The sequence below is a fragment of the Canis lupus genome, chromosome 17, assembly GCF_003254725.2.
Source record: "Canis lupus dingo isolate Sandy chromosome 17, ASM325472v2, whole genome shotgun sequence".
NCBI lineage: Eukaryota > Metazoa > Chordata > Mammalia > Carnivora > Canidae > Canis > Canis lupus.
In genome coordinates this window covers 35,456,796-35,479,907 of record NC_064259.1, presented here as the reverse complement: position 1 = coordinate 35,479,907, position 23,112 = coordinate 35,456,796, and the positions used below count along the sequence as shown (strand labels likewise).

Here is a 23,112-nt window from a genome sequence, read left to right as displayed (position 1 = left end):
TGCAAACATAGATTGTTAACCTGCTTAAAAGTGGTTCCAGACTGTGAGTGATCTACATCATTCCCTCAGAAGAACCAATATTGGGCAATTCTCCTACCTTTTCTTGAATGCAAGGGAAGAGGCTTTAATGGACTGAGGTAGTCTCTGAGAATTTGGACACTAAATGAATATTACTGAAGTTGGAGGTTTTAACAGCAAGGGGTTCATGGGAATCTTGACCTGTCCAACACCATACCAGGATGCTGTTAAGGATAAGGCAGGCCAGAGTTAATGTGCAACCTCACTCCTCTATCTGATAGAACACCACCACCAAGCTCCAGCTACACAGAGTGGGGATGGGAGAAGGGTCCTGAAGAGGTGGGAAGTGCTGCTCCCAAAGAAATAAACATGCAGACATCCATTAGCAGAGAAACTTTTTGACTGAATTGAGACCCAAAACTTTTATGTACATCTTTCCATCTTCTGTCTCCCTGAAGAAAAGAAGTAGATTTACCATTTCATCATTTATTCCACCAATAAGTTTTTATTGAGAAGCTTCCATCTGCCAGGTACTTCCTGGAGCTGAGGATATAGCAGTAAGCAATCAGTCTCTGCCCTCAAGAAGCTTATAGTCTGTGGGAGGGAGAAAGAATATGCATGGAACAAATAAATAAAAAAATAAGTACTTGGGGGTATTCTTCTGCTTGAACTGTTGCTAAGAAGGCTCTTCCAATCCATTTGGAATATCCATCACCTCTCCAGCAACCTGTTCTTCAGATCAATACAGTAGGATTGGATGCAGATTTTTTTTTATTCATTCTCTTTGGGTTTGGTTGGGCTTCTGACTCAGAATTTGTGTCTTTCACCAATTCTGGCACATTCTTTCTTTTTGTTTTTTAAGATTTTATTTATTTATTCATGACAGATGCAGAGAGAGAGGCAGAGACACAGGCAGAGGGAGAAGCAGGATCCATGCAGGAAGCCTGATGTAGGACTTGATCCTGCAACTCCAGGATCGTACCCTGAGCCAAAGACAGATGCTCAACCGCTGAGCCACCCAGGAGTCCCAATTCTGGCACATTCTTAATCAATATTGCTTTTAATATCTCCTCCCCTCACTCTCTACTGTTTCTGGAATATCAATGAAATATATGTGAAAATTCCTCATGCTTTCCTAACCTCTCTTGTATATATACCATTTCTTTGTCTCCTTATAAAGTATGATGCAGTAATTTCTTCAGGTAAAACTTCTCATTACTAATTTTCTCTTTGGTTGCATCTAATTTATTTAACCAATCTTTTGGGTTTCCATTTTCAATTATTACGTATTTCATTTCTAAAAGTTCTATTTGTTTATTTTTAATGTTCTTAGTCATTTCTGATAGCTTCTTAGTCCTTGGTCATTGTTTTTGATATCTTTTTTTGTTTATTGTAAATAAACACAATGAAATTAAACACATTGAAATTAACACATTTAATTTATTGAAATTAAACACATTTCATTTTCTACATCAGTAAAATCTGCAGTCTTTGCAGGTCTGATACTATTATTTATTATTTCTGCTGACCCTGTTCATTTTAGCTCATTTCCTTGTGTGCTATGTGACTTTAGACTGTGAGCCCATGTGTCTTTGAATGTTATCTCCGGAAATTTAGGTTTAATGTGCTTTTTCCACAGAAGATTTTATATTTGTTTCCAGGGCCTGGGGGTATTCTCAAACCAGGGTGACCTTAAACTAAATAAGGAGTACTCTCCCCAGGTTCCATTTGGGTTTTTGGCTCCTCCATCAGATTTAAGGTCAAGACAGGAAATTTCTCTATCATTTCCATCTTTTATTCTGGTTCTACTTTTCGTTGACAACATCAGTCTGCCAGATCTCAGCTTTATGCACAATTCTCAGCCTGCCTCCTAATCTTGTGTTGGCCCTTGGTTTTGTATCCCATTCCCCAGGCACATGACCTGGTAAAGCTGGGATTAGTAAATATTCACAGGGCACTATCAGCTTCAGTTTACAGCTCCTTACCTGGAGTGATATTTCTATACTACTTCACCTCACTTTATCTGGCACCTTAGTAAAGCATTAAAAAATGCTTTTTACATTTATCCAGCATTTTTAGCATTTTCTAGAAGGGCTGTTTGAAGTTATCTTGTCTGCCATTCACCCAAATGAAATCTGTTTTCAAAGGATAATGCACAACCCATAGAGAGAGTATTTAACTCTTGGGATACATAGAGTCTGATATTCTCATTTGGCCATCAACTAGGGTAGAACTGGCAAGGCCGGTTATCTGTTTATATAAATATTACTTTGTTGAAGTCAGTCATGCTCACTTATTGATGTATTTATTATCTGTGACTAATCTTGAGCTATAACAGCAGGTTTGAGCAGTTGTGACAGAGACCACATAGCCTTCAAAACCTAAAATATTTACCACCCAGCCCTTTCCAGAAAAAGTCTACCAACCCCTGAACTAGAAAGTTCTTGGAAAGAAAACATTTCCTCTGTTGTATATTTATTTTCCCAACCTGTGAACCTGGTATGTCAATCCTTTCTGCTGCTCTTCGCTCTCTTAGCCATGAAAGATAATCATGAAGAAGGCATTAGTGTAAGTTTTTTTCTAAATACAAGCTGAAACTATGTAAAAACTAGGTTTTTAAACCTTTGGTTAAAGCAAAAACTCAGAAAAAAAACTCATGATTTTCATAAGAGGAAAATTGTTTTAAATTTTGACATAAGAGATTAATGATATACTTGAAAAGTGCTTTTGCTTAACACTTTGCCTGAGAAATAATCCAAATAAGCCAAAAAGTTATCCTGCCTGGCTAGCTTCCTGGTTTTCCTATACCAAACCTTTTAGTACCTAGGAGAGATCTTGGAATATGTGCCCCTCAGATCAAGAACCTGGAACACATGCTTTAAAAGAAGGATCACTTCACATCTGTGGAATGCAGGTTTCTCTCCAGAAGAGCATCACAGTGCACAAGAGCAAAGTGATCATCACCAGTGTGGAAGACACCAGCTGGCACCCCTCCCATTCTGTCTTCATCTCAATGGCCAATCTTGTACCAGGGGGACTTTCTGGCCTCCAGTCTCTTATCAAAAGAATGTGTAGCATCAATGTCAGTAGAGGGCCTGACCTTTGAAAAGACAAGATAACCTGGTAACATTTACTCTCTGTGGTGACCCAAGTGGTGTGGGAGTGTGTAGGAAAAGGAAATCCTGTGTACTTGTGAGCTGTATCTACTTAGTGGTTATGTTCAAAGGGTTAAGTTCTGTTTTCAGCTAGATATACAGTGTTTAAAAAGACAACAAACAAAAACCCATTTGTGCAGATCCTATAGAAGTGTGATTTCTTATTAGACAAAGATAAAAATGGGTAGAAGTTATAGATCCTTCTACAAATATCTAGAAAGCCAGCATGTGGACCCCAGTAGAAGCCTGAGCTGATACTAGTGATTCCAGAGTTGCTGAAAAGTCAAGGGCAGCTTGCATCCAGATGATCCATTAATTGCACTACTGGGTATTTACCCAAAGAATACAAGAACACTAATTCAGCTGTGGAATGCAGGTTTCTCTCCAGAATTGGAGGACCCCAATGTTTATAGCAACATTATTTATAATAGCCAAATTACAGAAGCAGCCCAAGTATCCATCTATAGAGACATGGATAAAGAACATGTGATATATATATGATGGAATATTATTCAGCCATAAAAAAGAATGAATTCTTGCCATTTGCAATGACATGGGTGGATCTAGAGAGTATCATGCTAAGCACAATAAGTCAGTCAGAGAAAGACAAATACCATATGATCTTACTCATATGTGGAATTTAAAATATACAACAAATGAGCAAAGGAAAAAAATAAGACGAGAGTGAGAGAGAGAGAAACCAAGAAACAGACTCTTAATATAGAAAACAAACTGGTGGTTACCAGAAGGGAGGGGGGTGGGGGATGGGTGAACTAGGTGATGGGGATTAGGGAGTGCACTTGTGATGACCACTGAGTGATGTATGGAAGTGTTGAATCACTGTATTGTACACCTGAAATTAATATAACATGTATGTTAACTAACTGGAATTAAAATAAAATCTTAAAAAATCTTTTAAGTAAAAAAAAAAAAATGTGGAGATGCCCTGCTCCCTGTAAAACAGAGGGCAGGCAAAAGCCAGCTCTGGACTGACCATGAGGTGGAGACCTAGAAGTTCCTATGCAGCCAGCTTCATCCTTTGTGTGCTTGACCACTAGATCTCCTTGGAGAGCCAGGACCAGTGAGACAGACACATCTGTGGGTGCTGGCCACTTAGGGCAGGAGGGTCCCTCTGCAGCAAACAACTAAACTTCACTTGATCATTCTTTCTTTCCTTCACTTAACTGTCATCTCTAGAGCACCTTTCAAGGTTCTGTGATGTGGGAGACCACAGAGTCACTGAAAGGCACAGCCTGAGGTGGTCATTGCCATCAGGGGGAGTGCAAGTGAGATGCCGTAGGAGCACCAGGAAGGGAGCACTGCAGAGAACCAGGTGGAGAGCTTCCAAATTACTCCTGCCTCCCATTGGCAGTTGAAATATCACTATATACAATTCATATTTTACTGATTTCTGCTTTTGTTTTCTCTACTGGAATCACAGCTCCAAAGGCAGGCATATTCATCTGTGTTTGTTCACCACTGAATCCCCAGTGTCTAGAATAAGTCCTGGCATACAGTGGGCCCTCAACGAAAATTTCTGAAAGAATAAGTGAATGGACTGGAAAATACTTTTAGAGTCTTGTCCTTCACTCTGACTTCTTGTACCACTATGTTAAATGTGTCAGCATGCCGCCACACTGTGAGGCTAGACATCCAACCACCAGGACTGAGGGCCCCATCATGCTCAGCCTGAACACCTAGGTGCAGACGCTCCCACGGTCTGCTGGAAAGCCCCCAGCAGCCCACAAACAACAGAGTGTGGGGGATCCACACCATGCAACCTCCCCTGAATCTGACACAGGCAGGCTCCTGGCCCGAGCCTGACCACCACAGCCCAGCTGACTCTTGCCCTCCCAGAGGATCCTCTGCCTTGACAGGAAGCAGTCCTTGTCCTTTCTGCCCCAAGCTGGAGGCCCGGTACCTCAGCTTCACAAATTCACAAATGCTCCTCTCAGAGGTGGCCTCTCTCTACCCCCATAGGATGTGTCCAGCGCTTAGGACTTTGCAAGGGACGTTTTTTAAAGCACCTCAAACCCAAAGAAAGAAGCATGGATACGATGAAGATGCCAGTATCCTTGAAAGCAGTCTTGATGCACCTACTTTTTCCTAAGGATGTGAGCTAACTCTTTTTTTTTTTTTAATTTATTTATGATAGTCACACAGAGAGAGAGAGAGAGGCAGAGACATAGGCAGAGGGAGAAGCAGGCTCCATGCACCGGGAGCCCGACGTGGGATTCGATCCCGGGTCTCCAGGATCGCACCCTGGGCCAAAGGCAGGTGCCAAACGGCTGCGCCACCCAGGGATCCCTGTGAGCTAACTCTTTACAAAATACAGAGGAATGGGTTTATGTGGGCTCTGAGGCCAGAAGGCCCAGAAACAGTTCTACTATTTCTTCCAGGTGTGTCCTCAAGCCAGCAACTTACCTGCTCTGTGCCCTAATCTCCTCATCTTTTGTACAGAATAAGAATACCGTTTGCAGGCCTTATTTAGGTATGAAATAGGTGGAGTTTACTATTCACATTTCACAAACAGAGGAACCTGAGGCTCAGAGAGCCCTAAATCACACAGTACCAGGATCACGGGGAACACTGCCCACCCCAAGGCCAGGCTGAAAGTGGCCATGAGGGTTCATGGGGGTGGGTACACTGCAGGCTCCAATTCTGCCTTGGAAGGAAAAGGGTGAGATGGGAATGAAGGGGGTCCCAGGGAGAGAAGCTACAAGATGCAGCCAGAAAGCACGCTGACACAACAATGCACGGGGACCATACACACACACACACACACACACACACATCCCACATCCACACCACCTGCCAGGTCAGTGACTCCAGGCCCCAGCCCCGCCCTTCTCCTGCATCTGTGTCTTGCGTGTCAGAGGTGTAAAGAGGAGGATTGTCATAATCTTGTGGCTTGTGGTGACCCGGTTTTCAAAGTTACATTCTTCTCTCCCCAAAACTATATTTAATAAAAAAAAGAGTTGAAGTGTGTCTTGGCTCGCAGAAACCTGAAATCATGCTCACTATGGGCCTTCCCATGTAGGGAGTCAAGGAAAATACTCTAAAGGGTGACATTGTCAACTCATTCACTTCTGCATGGTGAGCCATCCTCTGTCCCTACAAAGTCCAAGCTTACATCCCAGCCCTAAGTGCCCATGTGGGAAGCAGAACTGCTTTCTAACTCCCCTGCCTTGTCAGGTGGGGTGCAGACACGACCCAACTTGGGCCATTCGGGCAGGCTGGTAGCTGAACTTGAGCTTAGAGCCATGATTACATCGTGTATGAAATAATGAGGGGTGTGCTTTTCCCTGGAAAGGGCAGGACAAGAGAGGGAAGCCCACGAGAGAACACAGAAGAGACTGCAGCCATCTCCCAGCTCAGGGCTCTGGGACTGGAAGCACCTGTTTCATAAAAGGCAGATTCCTAGCTCCCACCCCCAACGAGGTTGATTCCCAGGAGGGGAGGGGCCCACTAATGCAAATTACAAAACCAATAATTCGGGGGGGGGGGAGGGGAGTGCCTGAGCGGTCCAGTCCATTAAGCATCTGCCTTCAGCTCAGGTCATGATCCCGTGGTCCTGGGATGCAGGATCCTGGGTCCTGCATCGGGTTCCCTGCTCAGTGGCGAGTCTGCTTCTCCTTCTCCCTTTGCCTCTCCCCCTCACTTGGGTTCTCACTTGCTCTGCTCTCTTTCTCTTTCTCTCTCTCTCTCTCTCTCTCTCTCCAATAAGTAATGAATAATCTCTAAAAAAAAAAAATAAATAACTGCACTTGGGGCCTTCACCATGCGCTGAGCCCTGCTTACAACATCCCTGTGATGTGGGAATTGTAATTTATTAGCACATGCCTTCTCATTATTTTAATGACCTCTCCCCACCCCATGTGGCCCAAGGTGATCCACAGAGGCTCTTTCAGAAATGCCCACCAAGTCTGCCCCTTCACTTTGTAATGAGGACAATGACAGATCTTCCAAAGGTCATAGTCTCTGAGTGGCAGAGATGGGCTCTTGAGGCCTTCCCACTCCAATTTCTTTGCTCACTCTGCCTCCCAGAGACATCATCATCTCTGTCTTCCTGCCTGGTTGCGCCCTCCAGCGTTTGAGCCCAGCGCTGCCTGCAGGGAAACCAGGGACTGGGGCTGGGCTGCGGGTGGCTGGGGTGGGAGAGATGCATTTTGCAGCCAGTATGAAACCAACCACAGAACAAAACGATCTCTTGTCTTGTCGATGCCCACCAATGTGCAGCATGCAAATGTCATGCCCATGTCCCCTGCCCCCTCGCCCCCTCGCCCCCTCAGAGCTTTCCGCCACTTCCACCGCCTCCTGCTGGCCTTCAGTCCTGCAGGTGGTCTTGGGGGAATTCTCCTCCTTGCAACCCTCTTTCCCAAGGTAAGCAGCACCCACCTGCTCACATGGGCATCCCCTAACCCTCCTGCTCTGGAGTGGGTTTTTTTTTTTCCCCTCCCAGGCTTAGAGCCTCTCTCCCACCCAGAAACGCAGTACTCCGGATATAAGGCTGCTTACTCAGCACAGTGAGGGCACAGATAGGGCCCTGGTGATGACTGGAGCCCGTATGGTAGATGCCAAGACCATAGAGCTGCTACCCTGTGTCCTGCCCTCAGCCTCAAACGGGGGTGAGGGAAAGGCTGCATGACCTTTCCAGGGACATTCCAGAAACTGGGGGGAGGGTCTGTCTCATGTATATCGATTTGACCTCTTGGCCAGATGCAGACAATACTGTGAGGCCAGAGTTCCTCCCCTCCTGCCCACCCCCTCTAACAGAGGCCCCCTCACTCCTTCCCACTGCAGGAGCTAGGGCCATTTGTAGGCTGAGCAGGGGAACTCAGAGCCTGCTCTGGCCTGCTGGCCTGCTCTGGAGAGAGGCAGTGGGATCTGGTTGAGGCGGCACCTGGGTTAAATCCTGTCCTCCCCTTCACCCATAATGTGCCTTAAAAAGAGATGGGGATGATTCCAGGATTTCTGTCATAGGTTGTTGAGAGGTGTAAATAAGATAATACTTGGAGAAGCTTGTAAAAACAGGTTCCATAAATGCCCTGCTACCTGGGACTCATGGCATCCTATAGGACCCCAATCTATGACACTGTTCCCCAGAGCCATGTTTGAGCCCATACTCAGGCCTCCAGCTGTGGCCAGACTTGGCACCAGCTGCCACTGAGCCTGCCCCAGGCTTGCCACTGGACTCCCTGGCAACAAACTGGGTGCCCACAACCCCTCACCATCTGAGGGATGTCCTACAAGCCACAGACAGGGCCCTGAGAGAATGCCACCTCCAGTGGGCTTGATGTGGACAAAACAGTTTCATAACAAGGACTTCCCAAGCTTTGTAACTCTTCACAGTGACATGAGGCCCCAGTGAGGTGGGTGGGGCAGTGACTGAGAAACAGCACTTCCACCTAGAGTACCCATGTGACTCAATGGCAAGCAATTTAAAACATTGGTTTTATATTTGAACAAATGCAGACAGAAAGAGCAAAACAAAAATGCTACATAAGTTCTTACCACGAAAGCAAAATATATTTTGACCATGATTTGGGCAACTGAGTGCTATCCCCCCGAGCTCTGTGAGCATCCCTCCATCCTTTCCTTGGAGACATGTCCTGAAATGGAGCAAGGAACAAATTCTCACTGTCCAGAAGCTTAGAGGTTCCCCAACAAGCTGTCCCCTCATCCCATTCCCCTCTACAACATCCACATGCCAAGGGTTTCTAAAAGTCAGGGTAAAAGAAATGTCATGACACCACTCATTGTTCCAAAGAACTCAAACTTGGGCTTCTGACTAGGTCTTAAGGCGGACAGAACTAGGGCAGCCTCCAGCCTCCTAGAATCCAGGGCAGGTGGCCAATGACACACAGCTCTCCTAGAAGCCTGCCAATCTGTGGAGGCCACTCTCCCTTCATCTGCCCATGAGACCAGGAGCTAGGTACCTCTCCCCGTCCACTCTAATCTGGGGCAGGCCCGAACTGCACCTAGATGGCAAATTAAAGATACACACATTCTTGGCTCTCCACCCATCAAGAGATGGCCTCTATTTTCCCTCCTCTTGATCTGAGCAGGCCGCAGGCTTGCTTTGACCCAAAGAACACAGAGTATGTGATGCAGTACCCATTCCAGGTTAAGTGGTTGTTATCTGAAAACCCATAGAAGTGAGATTCCTTCAGGGAGTCACTGGGTGGATCCAGTAGAGCATTCATAACAAAGGAAACCAATCCCTTATTTTTATTGCCGATGGTTGGCTTCTTTCCCCCAGAGAGAGAAGGGGCATCAGCCAATCTTGAACCATGATTCAGAGGCCCAGCTCCAGAGAAAAAGCTCCAGTCCCACAGAAGGCAGACCCCGGAAGAATTAGGGAAAATGACAAAGCCAGATAAAGCAACTGCAAAAATTCAAGCTTTAGAACAAGTTCAATTCAGAAACTATCTTTATGGTGCTACTGTCACTTCAGGCTTAAAACAATCCTGCAGCTTAACTATCTTCTCTCCACTGCCTACATGGAATTCTTCACAAACATATTAGGGAGCAGAAGATATGTACAAGTGTAGATAAATCACTTCCGTGGCATTTATATGGGGAATAGAACTTTTTAGTTACTTTTTTATGTTGGCTTTTTGCTACATATAAAAAAGTACTTATTATTTCTCCTCCAGTTTCTAAATCACAAAGATTCTTTTGACCCTGGAATCCAGAAGAAATCCTTATGAGGTCCCTCAACCCCTACCCAAAACTGCTCACCTTCCCATTTCCTGTCTACTTCTCATGGTAAGGCAGGTCCTCCCTCCCTCTCTCCTTTCTCTCTTAGTTCCAAATTCTTTCAGTCCTCCTCCAGCTGTGGCCCTGTTGTCTGGCCTCATGCCTCTTTTACCTGACACAGTTTAGAGCCTCATTTCCTTCCAGGCCACTGATGGATGGGTATCCATTTAGCGCAAGATGCCATTCCACAGCCTATAGATCCCTATGGATCAGGGGGCCACATCTTATTAGTCACTGAATTCCCAGAATCTGGAGTAGAGCAAGTCCTCTGGAAATGCTAAGGATGGACAGATGGACATACAGAGAGATGAACAGAGAAGCACACTCCAATCAGTCTCCCAGCATCCACTGCTCCTGCTCTGGCACATCTACTACCATGCCCAGCACCTCTTCCTTCAGGGGTTAATCAGGTGCTAGCACCCCGTACCCCCCCAACCTTCCCCTACCTCAGTCACTGACATCTGCTGAAGGGAGAATCTCAGCTCTGTGTTCTTAAGGTCCTCTCTACTTTGCCTCCTGCCCACCTCCCTTGTCTCCCTTGTCTGCCCATCTGGGCCTTATTATTCTTCAACCACACTAGCTTCTCATCATCCCAGGACACTACTGCCATGTCGTACAGCAGTACTGTCCCTTCCTTTCTCCACTCAGCAAAGCCCTGTTCATCCTTCAAGGCCAGACAAATGACGAGTAGCCATCCTCACGGACACTGTAGACAGCCATTCATGTAACACCCATGTGTTCATCTTCACACATCTTTCTCCCCGTCCAGTTGGGAGGCTGTGAAGGATAGAATTCTAATCTGTGGTAGCACAGGCTCCCCAGTGCCTTGCCTGTGCTTTTGATAGTTTATGTTGAGTGAGTGAGGGAATAAAAAGACCGGCAAACAGACAATGGCCACCTCAAGTTTCTCCCTCCTCAACTCAAAGACTTTCACCTGTTTGAGGTGAAACAGAAGTAGCAAGCCCCAACTCACTCTGCCTGCCAGGGCTAACCTAGTCCTCCTTGCTGCCCCTCCGTGCTTGGCTCGGCCCTCCACCACTGTGTTGACGCTGCTGCCATGAGGCCCCATGTCTTACTGACCACAACTCCTGGATCCCGGGGCATGGACACCTCAGCCCTGGACCTTCTCGGACAGGAGACAAGCCTGGCTGCTTCTCCTTACCTGCAGAATCAATCTTTCTTTAGTTTTTCCTTTGTTTAAAAAAAAAAAAAAAAAGGGTATCTACCACTCTGGGGAAGACAAAAGAAAGTTGATTTTATTTTGTCATTGAAACAGAGCTTCACTTAGATACAGTTGAGAAATACAATCGTTTTCTATCTATCAAGAGGGGACAGATTAAATAAATCTACCATAGAATATTTGTTACCAGTTAAAAATAAGGCAGATCTTTTTTTAATGATATGGAATGCTGTCTAACATACATTGTTCTGTGGAAAAAACAAGTTGCAGAATAATGTATTGATGACGCTATCACTTATATGTAAAAATAACACACACATAAATAAAACTATATATTTCTTTCCACACACAAACAAATAAATGCATACAAATCACCTAGAAAGATATACATTAAATTGTCAATATGGTGACCTCAGGGAAGGGGTCCAGAATGCGAGGGCGGGGGGCGGGGGCACGCACAAGGAAGACTCTGAATTTTATAGTAGGAATGTGTTCCAAGAATAATATTAAAATCAAAATTTCAAAATAGATACCATCATTGTGAAATATAACAAATGCTCATTCTGTTAATGCCTCTTAGATTGGATTCTTCTCAATGGGCTCAAAATAAAAGGTGAGTCATCACTCCTCTGAAACAGCCTTTTCTTCACAGAACTGAGACACATGCTTAGTTTCAGAATGTGAAATCAGGCCATAATTCAACAATCTAGAAATGCAAAGTTATGGTAAAGTAAAAATGAAAAGGTTTGGAGGTAGATCTGAAAAGGCAGCCCCACCCTGCACATGATGCTGCCCTGCTCTGACCCCATGCCAGTCACAGCGCAGGGACCCGAGGCAAAGGTACCCCTTCCTTCCTTCACCGTATACAACTGGAAATTACATTTTTCAACAAAGAAATTTAATTTTGGGCTATTAATTCCCATAGTTCTACTTTGTACTCATTTCCCCAGGAACCAGAAATTCTCCTGAAGGCCCCAATATTAGGAGACCTTTCAGAAGCACAGAAAAATAGAAATCACCCGCCATGCAGAAGTATGTAAGAAACAGAACCATCAGTCAGCAGAGTAGGGAGGCAGCTGCCTGCCTCCACACCTCACATGCCCGACTGCTCCTAAGTCTGCATCTGCACATCCATCCATTTGCTAGAAAAACCGACCATCAGGTGCCTGATCAGAGCAAGATTTGTTGATCACGAGGCCACAGTGAGACACTAGCCTCAACAATCTGGATCAAAGCTGCTTAGGATGAAACTGGCAATTTCTACCCAACCCTGGAGCTCCAATCAGATGAGTCGGCTTGTTCTCCAGGTGCAGAGCTAAGAATGACACTGTATTATAGTCAGTGAAAACTTGATTAACTCTACAGAGATGCATTGCAAAGGAAAGATATTCAGCCTGGAAAACAAGCAGGTGCTGAATCATTGAGGCAAGCAGCAGCACTCTCTCCTTGGGAGAGATAGTCACTGCTAAGGCAAGCAAGCATTTGATCTCCTTGAAAAGACTATTCCCATGTGTGTAGGAAAACTTCTCATGCTTTCTCCTCAGTGGAGAGGCACTTCTGAATATCCAGTAACCCAATCAGCCTGAAAGAGAATTTGACCTTCCAAGGACATATCTGCAGGGATGGAATGTTCTGGTGGGTCTGCCTGAGGCTTTCTGGATCACCAGAATAATGAATTTTTTGCTGACAAGAATGAAAAGCTTTGGGTCCCTGTGACCTCAACTTTGTGAGGTAGAGATCCTCTAGTGTTCAGATCTGGGGACTCTTCCTTGAAACCATGAAAACCTTTATTGAGTGTCCCATCAGACGATCTCCCCCACACCTTAGAAAAAGTCCTTCAACAGAAAATATTCTCCTTCCCATTTTATTTTGTGGGAGATGTTCTGAGAAAGGACAAATTTGCCCAGGCTCACCAAAGCAGTTAGTGACAAGAATCAGGAAGGGGACTCAGGTCTTTGGATCTCAAGGTGCTTGCTGAAACTGCTACCATTTTGGTGCAAAGTCAATGGATATACTCGAGTGCTTTTCACAGCATCACTTCCCTGCCTCAAAGAAGGGGTCTGAATTGCTTTGACTTGTCCTCCCTAATGGAGAGAAAGCAAAGAGGGAGAAATAACAGAAATTGGAGAAGATCTAGCCTCAGTGCAGCCCCAAGGAAATTCACCCACAGGTCACATAGTTGTGAAGCTTGTCCAGCGTGGAGTTACACCTAAATGAGGTCTAATATCTAGTGTAGGGGCACAGCTGTCTGGTTCTTAAAGATTGTTCAGTACAGTGTAATTGAAGGCAAACGAAAAGACCTACAATTATACATGGTTCCCATACAGACCAGCACATCCAAATAAAGTGCTTGGGTCCTGGGTGAGATCTCTGGGGTTCTAAATGTCAGGTGCACAGCTATAGGTAGCCTGATCCTTGGGAATGGGGCAAGTCTCTATCCATGTCAGAATCGGAAAATGGGTTAGGGTCCTGACTTTACCCTGCACCCCCACCCCCAACTGGAGCCTCAGAGAAAATCCCCTAATCTTTTAGGGTTTTTTTTTTTCTGTAATTGTTTATGGGTTATTTCCCCCTGAATATAAAAACTATGCACATTCCTGTAAAAAATGTGGGAAGCCTGGAATAAAATAAAGAGGAAATAATTTTGATAATTTCATTGCTAAGAAGCAACCACTGTTAATATTTTGACAAATTTCCTCTTGGTCTTAGTATATGCACATGGAAAACTGCTCTCACATATTGGGAGATAAGCAGAGTGTGTACTACAAAAACAATTTGATGTTGGCTTTCTTTTTAACCCAACATCACATCATGAGCATCCTCTCGTGTTATTAAGAACTCTGAGTTAAATATCACTTTCACAGTCCTATAATATTCCATTATAGGAATGCATCATAATTTGGTTAACCACTCCCATTGTTATGTTGCTTCCCATTTTGTATATCATGAAAAATGGAGAGGGACATCTTTGTAGCATGAAATGTTTTCTGCATTTGGAGTATTTTATCAGGATGGATTCTAAAGGTTCTTGTTATATATTTACATTTCAGTTTCTCTGAAAAGATTATAACAAATGAGAGGTTGGCAAACTCAAATGCTTCCTGGGGTTAGTTGGGGAAATGATGTTGACTGGATGTAAGAAGAAGAAACAAAAAACTAGTGAGTGTGAGCCATTGGAGGTGGCAGCTGCCACAGGGCTCCAGTTGGTGGCTGCCATGTGGGATGGGGCCAGGGTGCTGCTGGACTGTCCAGAATTTCTGCTAATGTGTAAATATTGGCGACAGATGTCTACTTGCACCTTCAGGCTGGCCAGAAGCTGGCCACAACCTTTTCACAGTGGGTTACTCTTTTCTGAGAGCCTATGGGATTTCCCTGGGCCGTGAGTGGTATCTCATCCCCATCGGGGTCCTGGTGTGAGGCTCCAACGCAGCCTGGGGGGTGATCCACTTGGACCACACATAGGGTTTTACAGCTTGCATCAGTTTTAAAACTCTATTGTTCCTTCTTTTGTGCCCCTCTGGGCTTCTCCCTACACATGGAAACCTCCTTAGCGCTAACCTCCAAGTCTCAGCCAGAGCCTGGAAAAGAGCTAGTTACAGATGCCTGTTTCACAAGCAGAATCACAGAGGCCTCCTTTTCACTCTCCTTCTTGTTAACTCTGGCCCTCTAATCTTCAGAAATCAGGTGAAATTCCTGTCAAATGAAAGCCCCATGTTCCAGGGTGCAAAGCTTTCTGGGAAGAACCTGCTTTTCCAATCGGGCAAGTGGCCGAGACCTTTAGATTTGCTGAGGCTTTCTTGCGAGAGACACGTGTGTTTGGGAGCAGGTGTGCGTGTGGACACGCGAGGGTTCTCAGTCTCCAAGGCCTCGTGATTCTAAATGGGCCACATCGCAGCTCTGACAGCAATCACCGTGGTGCCTCCAGAACTGAGAGAGAAAAAAAGATTCTGAGAACCCAAATCCCCTTTCACAAAGCCCATAGAGGTGCCTTTTATGCCTCTGCCATCTGTCATCACAAAATTCACAACAGCTCCCGAGTCTCACGACACGGACATTTCTGCAGGGGTCACCCGGAGCAGTTCAGACGCCCTGACAGCAAAACAATGTGCAGCAAGGTGAAGACCGGTGAGAAAATCCTGCTAAACAAACAAGAGGGGTCAACGGCTCAGAGAGCAAGATCCACTTAAACCCACTAATTGGAAATAATTCCAAGTTTTTCAGACATTACGTAGTGACAATAAGGTGCAAACACCGGATTAGTGACCTCCGAAAGACAGAGGGCTTTTGTTCCGTCTTTGTAAGAGCAGAATTTCACCCTGGGTTTTGAAATTCCCATCAACTGCCCTGTGCGAATTTAAAAGTTTACAATTTAATAACATAGCCAGGGTTACATTTTGAGTTTCCCGTTCCAGGTCAAGAAGCAGAACATATGCGAGGAAGGATGTGGGGGGAAGGGGATCAACGAAGCACCAGAAACAGCCAGGGAGCCCTTTTCATTCTGGTCCTTCTCAGAGGTCAGCTAACCAAACGGACACCTCGAACTGCCATCCCAATGGGAAAAGCCGTGTGTATTTTTGGTGGTTTGGGCTTTGGTTGTTCTTATTTTTCAAGTAGTCTTGTCCAGATATTTGTCAAGGACCTTCCTGAGTCCTAGACCAACTTTTTTTGTTGTTTTGTTATTGTTTTAATATGCTGTAAAACTTCATTGAGCTTTATACGCAACCTAAAGAAAAGGTTTCTGAAAATGCCTTATGAGTCCGGAGCCTAGTTTCGCTTGAGAATCATGAACATTTTGCAAAATTTAAACACAGCCATTAAAAAAGAAACATCTTGTTACTTGTAGAATTTACTATGGGCTCTGCTTCAATAGAGTTACACTCACTTCTAGCATCACCCCCACCTCGGAGAAGATGGGAGCCACTGGGTAAAGGGAGGATATTTTAATCAACCAGCTCCATGTGTAGCCCCCAAGATGGTGATGGGGCCAGCTGCTACTTCCTGGGTGGTCTTTGCCACAGTCTCTGCAAAATGCTTGACTTGCACAGAATTACCCACCCACAGAGTGGAGGGGCCAGACTTGTACCCAAGTTTGTCTGTCTGTGTCTCTCTAAAGCTCCTGGTCTCTGCAGTGCAGACCTGTGTGGAATTCTGGCCCAAGAGGAAGGCTCTCAGGCACCCTCAGCATTCCATCTTTGCACCAAGATCCATGGTCTTGAGTTAATGAGACAGTGATGTTCTCCAAACACCTCTGAGCAAGCCAGGGATAGCAAGTCATCTCAGCTCAGGCCAGGCTCAGGGTGGCCACCCTGATAAGGCCTGAGCAACTAAGGTGATACAGAGACATGCCAGCTGCTAAGAGGATGCAGCTGAGGTGGCGAGGCACCTTCCCCTAGGAAAGCCTTTAGACAAAAATACAAAATGGCTGTTCTGGTGACCACAAAAAGGAAACCTGGCTACACTGGACAAAAGAGCAAAGTGTAAAACCAATGCTGCAAAATCACAAATAGGAAGTAGGAAGAGGAAGATGGAGTTGGAGGCCAGGAGGGTTGTATGAACTGGGCTGAGGTCACTGGAACGTCCCATGGCCAAAGAAAGGCTTCCCATGGATTTCAGAAGCTGCCTCCTCTCTTCCTTCCTTGGGGAGGCCGAGGGGTGCCTGGGGAGACCTAGCATGGTCTGACAGGTCAGGGACCTCGGAAACCACCCTCAGATGCAAGGTGAGCTTCACACATGCCTTTGCCTCGGTTGCCACTGAGTGCCAAGTGCCCGGCAAGCATATACCCGTTGATGAATAAGATCAGTCCAGCCCTCTGTTTGCAGAGCACCCTAAAATTAGATTCCACAAGTTGGAAATGGAATCAGGTTTCACCTTTGGCCAAGCCCCCAGCCACATGCAGCATCAGAGGTCAACAGCAGCTGTGTTTCCTCCTCCCTGCTCCCTGGGCGCCCAGTTGGTTTTCCTCCTTCTCCTTCCTCCAGGTGCGTTCCTGCCACAGCCTGCCCAGAAAGTCTTCCTTTCACAGCCTTCTGATGAATAGATTGTCTGTGTTTTCTTTTGCATTCTTTTAATGGCCTGGACTATGCTCCAGCGACCCAGCTGTGCATGTCAAATAAAATGTATTGGGGTCGGAGAGATTCTCACATAGTGCCGAAATGCACAGTGCATGAAACAAAGGGCACCCAACCACAACATGCACATTCTAGAAAGCTCTGCTAAGAACTGTAACTGCTACAAAAGCCACCAGGGCTACATAAGTACCAAGTCAAATGGCATCATTTCATGTCATGACTCCATTCTCTTTCTCTTTTTTTAAAGATTTTTTGCAAATATAGTCATGCAAAAGACTTCTGTTTTTAATCACTGTACAAATACTAACATTTTACAAAGCCCAGGCAGATAAAATCAGCTCAGGTTGAGTATACACTGCACACAAAGCTATAACTGATTCAGCTTTGCAATCTGACCTTTAGTTGTTGGGTAGAAATGGAGAAGCGTATTTACAGAAATGGTGAATTTATTTTTGTTATATACAAAGATACCGCCCCTCGTGAAGCATGTGAACTCTCGTCAAAGGAGCAAATGTTTAAAAACTGAAGGAAAATAAGAAGGCAGGCTTCCTGTTTCATACACACAGAGGAAGAGGGGTCTTTTAAGCCTGTCATAAAACAGGTGGGCTCAAGAAATTCAGAAAAGGGTGCATGGAAATATACTCTTATTGCCACTGTGATATTTTAAAGAAATAACATTTGTCTTTTGTTCCATAACTAAATGAAATAAGCTAAAGCCATAGGGAAAGTACATGTGTTTACACCTCAGCCCAGAGACAGCTTGTTGCATCTGACTTTCTGTTCTGGTTAAAAACATCTCTTTCTTCAGCCTGCTGTTGAATATACCCCTCACAGCTGAGGACAGATGTGGCTAGCAATGCCTTGTGAAACAAATGCCAAGCAGCAGACCGCTACCACAGGCTCACACACCTGCAGGTGACATCACCAGACTCTATCTTACCCCAGAAATCTATTAACATGCAGAAACAGGTGTCATCAAACCAAAACCCACTCTTAGAAAGCATTCACCTCATCCGCCTGAGAGTGGAAATGACAAACGAGATGCCGAACTTCCACTCACCTTCCATGTGTGACTAAGAGGGCGGGGAGCACCTCCCTATGCCCCCACCCAAACCTCACAGGACACCTGTTCCCTGACATCCCAAGGATGCCAGATGCAGCCGAAACAAAAGCACTGGAGAAAATTCTGCTCCCTGGATGTTGCATTTTCCTTTGTTTCAGGGAGTTTAACATCTTTTTTCTTTAGCAAAAAAGTAGTTAATACCAGCTCAGGTCTTTACTGATGTGTTATCCTTGATATGGCATTTCTTTTTGGATTTGTAACAGGCATATAGAAGGTACTCAATATATGTATGGAGACATAAAAAAAAATGAAATATCTGGGATTTATTTTAAAATACTTCAACAGGGATCCCTGGGTGGCGCAGTGGTTTGGCGCCTGCCTTTGGCCCGGGGCGTGATCCTGGAGATCCAGGATCAAATCCCACGTCGGGCTCCCGGTGCATGGAGCCTGCTTCTCTCTCTGCCTATGTCTCTGCCTCTCTCTCTCTCTCTCTCTCTCTCTGTGTGTGTGACTATCATAAATAAATAAAAAATAAAATAAAATAAAATACTTCAACAGGAGATGAAGGGCAGTATAAAAATAAACTAAAATTGTCAAAATGTTGATAACTGTAGAAACCAGGAGATGAATAATTGGGAATCCACTATGTTATTTCTCCTTGTGTTTGAAATTTTCCATAATCAATATAATTTTTAAATATGTAGTAGCATTTCCAGTTGTTGGACCAACTCCTCCTCCCCTCTCCTTAGTAATAGAATCTCAATTTTGTTCATGTATTTCACCCTTCTCTCTGGAGCCACTGTGCTTCACTGAGCCAGTCACAGTCATCCCATTCCTCCTTGCTAGTGCTAACCCTAGGGATGGACAGATGTTTTATGTGGCCAATGAAAGAAGAGGGGAATTCTCTTGAAGAGTTTCTGGGGGAAAAGTTCCCATGCTGCTACAAAGTGGCACATAGGAAGAGATAGGTCTTCCTCTTTTGCTAAAATTTGTTGCATCTGCATGTGACAGCAAGAACCTCAGCAGCCATTTTGTGACCAGGAGGGAGTCAGCCAAAGACAAAACCAATTTGCTGAGGGTTGCAGAGAAGAAAGATCAAAGCAACCCTGGTCTTTGAGGATGTCACTAAGTTACTGAAATAACCACCCTGAAACTGCCTCACTTCAGGAATCATTAAGTGAGAAAACAACCCACTTACTGTTTAAAACAGTTGAGCCAGGGTTTCCTGTTACTCATAGCTAAAGGCATCCTACTTGATACAAAATAACTGTTCAATGAATGAAGGAAAGAATGGATGAAGACAGAGGTATGGGGAGAATTACTAGTCTTAGTTGAGTCATTTGAGTCTTAGTAAAATCACTGTTGTTGTAATCCCAAATAGGAGTTGAGATTAACATTCCATTTCCCCTTAGTTCATAGGATCTTCTCTCTTATTTCACAGCACACATTGTATATTTTATTTCTTTGCCAACCAATCAGATACTTCCAGGTATCTTCTCCTGTAAAGTTGCTCTTCCATTTGTTTGGAGCATTTCCTCAAATGGCACCTCATATTCATAGCTATGCCCAGGTCAGCAAGGGCTTCCCTGTATACTGGAAAGAGCATGGACTTCATTAAGTGGCTCTGTGGTCTTGGAAAAATCCCTCGACCTCCTGAGAATTAATGTATTTATCTGTAAGACAGAATTAATAATGCCCATTTTAAGAGCTGAGAGATTTAAATGGGGAAGAATGGAGTGAAGCATCTAAAGCATGGCACAGTGCCATTTCATCCACATCAAGACTGGTTTTAAGGTCAGGGGTAACCGCTGGCAACTGACAGAATCACTGTTTTATTCTTCTACCCTTGCTTTCATGAATACCAAAAAAAAGTAACAAATTTCTCTCTATTAGTTTCACTTCCAACACCTCACATATCTTTTTTTTTTTTTTTTTACCTATCTGCTTTCATCACAAAGTATATGTGATTAAAAAGAAGATTGAGGAGTGCATAGGTGGTTCAGTCAATTGAGCCTCTAACTCTTGATTTCGGTTCAGGTCATGATCTCAGGGCCCTGGGATCGAGCCCCCGGTGGGGCTCCACACTCAGCAGGGAGTCTGCTTGAGATTCTCTCTCTCCCTTTGCCCCTCCCCCCCAAAAAACGAATAAATAAAGCTTTAAAAATAAATAAATAAATAAATAAATAATCAATTCACTATGATGTATACCTGAAATTAATAAGATTATTGTATGTCAATTATACTTCAATGAAAAAAATTGTTCTGGAAATAGATAGTGGTGACGGTGGCACAACACTGTGAATATACTAAATGACACTGAATTGTACACTTTAAAATAGTTAAAATAGTAAATTTTATGTGCTTTAATCACAATAAAAAATAATTAAAAATTTTATTACAGAAAATATCCCAAATGGTTTCCTTTCAAATAATATAGGCCCTTCAGTCAACTATTTCAAATGGGAAAGAATTTCTTGGAATACAGGTGGGTAGCTGCCTTCCCCACCCTACCAGTGCCTGCCCAACAGGTGTGAAGGACTGGGGGTGGGGGCAGGCTGAGCAGAGAGCAGTGGTATCTGAATCCTTTACCCTACACTAGTGGGACAGAGACCACTGCCTCCCTCCCCTTTCTCAAGTAGGAATATGAAAATGGAGAAAATTCTAGTCCCTCCTGGATGACCTCTCCCCTGGGGTTGAGTGGGCACTTTCCAGACTACCACTACATGGATGGCCCTTGTTTCGTCACATCATCACAGCACCTGAAGTCTTCTTTATGCTCTTCTATCCATGTACTCAGCTTTTACTTAAGTAAATGTATTTTATTTTTTTATTTTAACGGTTTTATTTATTTACTCATGAGAGACACAGAGAAAGGCAGAGACATAGGCAGAGGGAGAAGCAGGCTCCCTGCGGGGAGCCTGATGTGGAATTCAATCCCAAGACCCCAGAATCATGCCCTGAGCCAAAGGCGGACGCTCAACCTATTAGCCACCCAGGCGTCCCAGTTGGTTTTCCTCCTTCTCCTTCCTCCAGGTGCGTTCTGCCACAGCCTGCCCAGAAAGTCTTTTTCCATCAGCATTAACTGTCCCTTCCAGCCCAAACATCATCTAATTGCTCTCCCACCAGACCAAAACCCCTTGTGAGTGACCAGAAAACAAGGAGTCCTCTCTGGGGTTGAGTCTGAAATAGAGCTAGAGGTCACATGAAATCATCCTTGGGACTTTTAGTGGTGTTGGTGACACACTTTGGGAAACATGTCTTCTGCTGGGAGAGGCATGAGTTCGAATCCCCACAACTACTTAGTATAAAACCATCATATCCTACCTCCTTTGTGAGGAAATAGTCTTTGCATGGACAATCACAAACAGCTACAGATAGGAGGGGGTCTAGAATTTGGCAATGCTAATCATATCCTCCAGCTGCCATCTGCCTGCCAATCTCCCCTTCCTCCTTCAGAAGTTGCCTCCAGCCCATTCTATAGAACCTGGCACAGCTGACTACACACACCCCCAAATACACACGCATACATACATTCATGCCTTATTACATCAAACGCTTCCTTTAGCACCCTTACCATACAGTGTTCCCACCAGAGTCACCAGAGGCAGACATGGTATGCTTTCACCTTTAGCTACACACGGTAGATACTCAGTAAATATTAGATGAATGAACAAACAAATGAATTTACATTCAATTGGAATTTTTTTAGTGTCCTGGATTTTTTTTTCATTTTAGATTTTATAAAGGGGAAGAAGTGAGAAGACTGGAAATAGGACAGTCAAGGTAAAATAATCAATTGCCTCCTGATTACCTGTCACACCTTGTGGATTATCAACAGGGCAGAGCCCTCCCATGTGTCTCCAATGACAGCCAAACTAAGGTGGAAGGGGGCTGGCTCCAGAGAGTGACAAATGAGTCTGATTGTTGATTTGTACTTCTATACCGTTGCAGAGACAACCATAAATGCATTCTGGGTGATAGCCATGTAAGAGAGGCTACCATTCTCTCCTGCCCATTAGCATGATTAATTGAAAGCTGATTTGATTTCCATGTTTAAACAAACAGGCAAACAAAAGAGGACAAAGAGGTTTTCAGGAGAGCATTTTGTCAACACAAAAGCCAACATAGCATGTGAGCCTCTTAATAATGGATTTGAATCAATCTCTGCTGACTGAACACATGCCAGACCCTGAAGATCGAAAGAGGAATAAACACTGCGTTGACCTTGAGAAGCTCTCGGTTAGAGCAGAGTTTCTCCACCTTGGGATTATTCACATTTTAGGAAAGATCATTCTCTGTGGTGAGGAGTTATCCTGTGTGTATTATAGGATGCTTAGCAGCATCTCTGGGCCTCTCCCCACTGAATGGTAGTAGTACCCGTCCCCAAGTTGGGACAACCAAACATATCACCAAATGTCCCTGGGGCACAAAATCCCCTGATTTAGAACTACCGTCTAGAAGGAGTATAAATAAATAACCACAAGATGTACCACCATGTAAGAGGCCAACACAGTTGGGAATGTGGACAAAGGAGCAATTAGTTCTCTGGAGGAGGAATGCTGTGGACATCTGTGGATGCCTACACATGAGGATATAAATGTGGCTCTGTCTGTACCGCTAACACCCCATCACCATCTCCACCCACCACAAACTCAAAGGAGGTAGAATCTGTCTTGTATAACAGAAAAAGCCACTGTGATAAGCAGTCACATCTACAAGACTCAGGAGTGTAAATTTACATATTTCCTTCTCTGTATGGCACTTGAGGCTCTACCAACCTCAGCAGGAAGCAAAATCTAAGTGATAAGATACATCAGAAAAAAGAGCTACCTCACATGATTCCTTCCCCCTTGGGCCCACAGCGG

General features: G+C 44.5%; 1 protein-coding gene and 1 long non-coding RNA gene across 5 annotated transcripts in view; one reads left to right on the top strand and one right to left on the bottom strand.

Annotated features, from left to right (window-relative positions):
- The window catches only part of ACOXL (acyl-CoA oxidase like), a 347,270-nt gene that overhangs the window by 218,155 nt on the left and 106,003 nt on the right, over positions 1-23,112 (bottom strand). The gene's annotated exons all lie outside the window — the stretch shown is intronic.
- Positions 15,042-15,863, top strand: LOC125752768 (uncharacterized). Its single transcript, XR_007402982.1, has 2 exons — positions 15,042-15,240; positions 15,528-15,863. It is a non-coding gene; the product is annotated as an uncharacterized LOC125752768 (long non-coding RNA).